This window comes from Triticum urartu, chromosome 3A (assembly GCF_056163025.1).
Source record: "Triticum urartu cultivar PI428250 chromosome 3A, HENAU_Tu73, whole genome shotgun sequence".
In the NCBI taxonomy this organism is placed as follows: domain Eukaryota; kingdom Viridiplantae; phylum Streptophyta; class Magnoliopsida; order Poales; family Poaceae; genus Triticum; species Triticum urartu.
Genome location: NC_141875.1, coordinates 635,617,954 through 635,623,085, shown reverse-complemented (window position 1 = coordinate 635,623,085; position 5,132 = coordinate 635,617,954). Strand labels below are relative to the sequence as shown.

Sequence of the window (5,132 nt, the reverse complement as noted above, 5' to 3'; positions counted from 1 at the left end):
GCAGTTATGTGTGATGTTACAATTTTGATCCTACTGTAACTTAACTGTAAAAGACAAGTGGGATTGAAACTATCAGATCAAATGAAAAAACCCGAGCATGTGTATGTTACTGCAGAACTAATTTTGGGCTGTAAATTCTTATATGTTATAGTTCAGTTTTCTTCATGATTCTATTGCGTCTGGTTTTGTGGAGACTGCCCAAAATTGTGGTTGTTCTGAATTACTGTGTGCACAGCCGCTGTTTCGATGCGGTGCTACGTCGACGATGCTTAGCTCTGATAGAACTGCAACTATATACCCAAGGCACACAACTCAGTTAAAGACGACCAACGGGACATTTCAATCACCAGTTTCCTGTCGCAAACACACTGGAATTTATTGGTAATCTAGATGTTCAGCTAGTAGACTGAATATAGATGGGGTCAAATGTAACCAGGCACTCCAAAAGGGTCATGCGGTACACAAGTGGCTGCTGATCAGTAGCCTAAATCTGAGAAGCTGAGCGATTGGCTTCAACTGCAGTAACAAATGGCCAGTTATCTTGCAACCACACATAATACATTCAGTAACAACTGGATTTAGTTTGCCTCCATTATAAATTTATAAGTAATAAAGTACAGCAGAAAACATGGCCTGATAAATTTTTCAGATAGAAATAGCAACTTCGTTTTTTTGTCACAGCTCATTATTTTTACCACAGCAGCAACACAATTGTCATCCAAATAAATAAAGTAAATCCAGTGTAACTGAAAAGATCTCGAATGTATTCTTATAAATCTAAGATGCCCGACAATTCTTCCAGCGAGTCAAGATTTTTTTTAAAATCAAAAGGCTCTTCGCCCTGTTCCATTTCAAACGAAATGAAAACAGTGTCACAACATTTAGACCATTACAGACCTTTTAAACAGGCCACATCTCAAAACATCAACATCTAGTAGTCATGAATTATTATTCTTACAGCCAGCATCACATCAGCAAAACTGAAAATGCGCCAGAATAGAAACTACAGCGACGGTCGCAGCTCCCTGATTTCTTGTGTCCTGGGGCCATCAAGGACGCCGTTCTATAGTTTAAGCCGGGCTGGGGAGTCACCAGAGCTTTGCCTTCCTGGAGCAGCAAACACTGCTCGCCAACATTTTAGGAAATGTAGCAGCCTCTGGCAGGGTACCTGATAAACCAGTCTGACACAATGCAAGCAAAGATTATACTCCCTACGTCCCATGATATAAGATGTTGTTACAACCAATATGATGTAATCATATTCACAGCAGCATTTTCTTACTCCTATTACTGATCCAAATTCTAGCAGAAGATCCATAATTGACGAAATCAGGCCCAGAAACAACGCCAGCCAAATCTTGCCAAACTAGCTTGGTAACATCACAATCAAAAACATATGTTATCAGGTTTCATCTTCACTGCAAAGCAGACAACTCTTGTCTTTTAGCCAAGTTATTATCCCCAGCTAGCAGTTAATTATGAAACAACAACCATAAAAACATTTACACCATAGGAGGCACATGAAACTGCCAAAGAGAAGTTTGACTTCTCAAAGATTTGTGGAAGCTAGCACATGATACAATGCAGAAAGATGCAAAACTGGAGGCAAAACTGGGAAAAGATCCTGATGTAGCTGTAAAAAGACAAGAAGTGGGATTGAAATATCAGATCAAATGAAAAAACCTGAGCATGTGTATGTTACTGCAGGACTAACCAAGTGGTACCACATAGCCATGCCGGACTCTGGTATTGAAGAAAGGCTCATATATTGATGCATATAGAATTTAGTACGAATGATAACTTGCTATCTACCCATGAGGCAACAGGAACACGTTTTATGTAGAATGCTTAATCTTCTGTACAAGAAATGGATATTACCCAAATCAACCTCAGCATGGCTAACACTTCAGATAAACTTCGTATGGCAGATAAAGCGTTTCATCCAATGTAACAGGTTCTGCTCCAAGCACTACTAACAATCAGGTGAAACTAGCAAGTGACCAAATTGAGAGGATAATCTGCCACATTTATTGTCAGGTAAAACAAAACTCACAAACAGAAAACACATGTGGATTGCTAAATGAGTATTCAGCATATTGAGAAGAGCACCAGATAACCTCTCGGGATAAAAACGGGACATAGATAAAAAAGGCAAAGTCAAATTTTCAGTTCAAGAAATAGACACATGAGGCAGGTAGATTGCAAAATAGTTCTCCAGTTCAAGAAAATAGAGACATGGGTAGCTGGCATATATTTCAAACGCACAACAAAATGACTTGGTAGTTTTGGTATCAAACAAGCATAAATTCCATACAACCACATGACAGCAAGAGCTTCTTGATCACAACTTGATATACATCAACAGAGAAGCCTACAGGTCAAACTTGGTATTGCGGGCCACGCTGACCCGTTCAGAAGTACCACATCACTCAAAGCTATTAGATCAGATGAAAGGCTTAGCGTTCACAACATAACGCTCTAGTGCCGGAAAGAAGGTATGCGAAACTAAAGTTTGTTTGAGCCAAAATCTAGTATAAGCAAGGCCTTTGCAATGGAAACTAGCGACCAACTTGCCATCCATATCAACCTGAAGTAGCCAGTCGCTAAATTTGAGCAGCATGAGCAAATGACCATCCGAAGAAGCGACTACCCCAAACCCATGTGTGTTAAACCTTCCAAAGCGCGTGGTGAGCTTTGCAACCGGCAACTCAATGTGGTACTTGTTGCACCAGACCTCGCTCGTGTAGTCCTGCGCCATCCAGATATCGATGGTTGCCGCTGCATAATTAAAGCTGGACACGCCGAGCATTCCATCCATCTCAAACAGGTTAGTGCAGCGAGAAACAACCGGAACGCGCATGTGCCGGAACAACTCAGTGGTGGTGTCGAATACCACTATCCTCTCATTCTGCTCTTTGTGCCAATGCAGGCCACCGCGGAACAGGAATGACAGGCTGAATGCCAGTTCCCTAGCATCAGGGCACCCTATGGACCGTGGCGGCTGGCCGGAGCCTAATACCAACACGTAGGAGCCACCTTGAGCGTCAGGCGCCGGTCCAGTGGAGAACTTGTACAGCAATAGCCGGTACTCGCCGGTTGGGCTGCGCGAGTACATCCCCAAGGGCACGAAGCCAGGAGGCACCGGGAGGCGAGCATACTGACGAGTCGCCGGGTTGCAGAGGGAGAAGCGGCAGTCGCTCATGGCGAAGACGAGGAGGCCGTCGCAGGAGGCGATCGCGCGGAAGGGGCCCTGGCCAAGTCGCGCGACTGGCCGGAGCTGGTCGTCGGCCGCGGCCCCTGCCCGGCGGTCGAAGGGGATGATGTCTAGGGACTCGATGTTGTAGACTTAGAGGAGCGGGAGGGCGGGCTGGCAGGCGTGGTGGGAGAGGAGGAAGTCGCGGGCGGAGGTGGCGCGGCGCCAGACGCGGCAGACGGCGCGGCAGCGGAGGAGGGCTTTGGGGGGCAGGCGGACGAGGACCTCCCAGATGAAGATCTCATCCGGGAGGCCGGGGTGGAGAGGCGCGGCCTCTTCTGCGCTCGCGGCCTCCGCCATGGTCGCCGGCTGGGCGAGCGATTCCTCGCCGGAGCAGTGGAGTGGGTGACGGCGGCGGAGAGAGGTGGAAGACCTAGAAACAAAACGGAAATGCATTTGCACTGGGCTTAGCCCATCTCGTTGGAAAATATACTAGCGCTTAAACGGGCTGGGCTTGACTCTTTCTTTTTTGATAGAGCTTTCCTCTACTTTTTGTGAAGGTGGTCCAGTCCAGGTTAAGCCCATGCGTGTTTCGTGTTTGAATTTTAGCCGCGTACTGATTATTTGATGTTTCACTGGATCTGGAAGTTTGCCTAAAAAAGAGATCTGGAAGTCCTATTGATTTTGTGCTGGAGCTGAGAACTGTTATGCTGTTTTCTGAATGTACACAAAGCATGGGTCATTGTGTTTTCCTTCAGGCAACCCGACACATAATTGGAAGAGATCCAACAACCAAGTTGGCCCGAAGCAGCACTGGTTAGAGATGTAATAGTCTCCAAGAAATGATCCTAACACACAACACACGAATGTATGGCAACAATCTGTTGGTGCACAACACCCTGAGCCCCGTTCCTCGCAAAAACAAAAAACTGGATAGATCGGGCCCAATCACGTAGTGCGCTGGATCAAATTGAAGCCATTGCCGCTGCGATGGCCCAAAACGAACTAAGGACTAGCCTCACATGTCACCATTTGGCTTCTCCTCCTCCGAGTTGTTTAAAAGCCATCTACACTCACAGAAGTGGCGAGTGATGAGGAAGGCTGATGGAGGAGCATCATATAGCCAATGACATAGCCAGAGAGGAAGGCTGGAAATTGGGAGATCGGAGGAGGACAGAGCAACATGATGGGATGTCGTGTTGGTGCTCCCTGACACAGTGCTGGATTTACCACGAGGAGGAGGACGAGGGTTGCACAAGCACCATCCAACAGATGCACTAGAGCTACAAGTGTATGGAAGCTCAAACTGAAACTAAGTGGGTGTGCATCCAACTTGCTTGCTCATGAAGACCTAGGGCACTTGAGGAAGCCCATCGATGGAATATACAAGCCAAGTTCTATAATGAAAATTCCCACTAGTATATGAAAGTGATAACTCAAGAGACTCTCTATATGAAGAACATGGTGCTACTCTGAAGCACAAGTGTGGTAAAAGGATAGTAACATTGTCCCTTCTCTCTTTTCTCTCATTTTTTAAATTTGTTTATCTCTTTTTCCCCTCTTTTTTAGGCTTCTTTGGCCTCTCTCTTTTTTAGGCTTCTTTGGCCTCTCTCTTTTTTTGGGGGGGGGGGCTTCTTTGGCCATTTTTATTTTGATAACCTCACATGAGACAATGTTTTAATAATGATGATCATCACACTTTTATTTACTTACAACTCAATATTACAACTCGATACTATAACAAAATATGACTCTGTATGAATGCCTCCGGCGGTGTACCGGGATGTGCAATGATCTAGCGTAGCAATGAAATCAAAAAATGAACAAACCATGAAAACATCATGCTAGCTATCTTACGATCATGCAAAGCAATATGACAATAAATGCTCAAGTCATGTATATGATGATGATGGAAGTTGCATGGCAATATATCTCGGAA

General features: G+C 45.2%; 1 pseudogene; it reads right to left on the bottom strand.

Moving 5' to 3' along the window:
- Positions 1 to 727: 727 nt before the first annotated feature.
- On the bottom strand, positions 728 to 3,668 carry LOC125529321 (F-box protein At5g49610-like; annotated as a pseudogene).
- Positions 3,669 to 5,132: the final 1,464 nt, after the last annotated feature.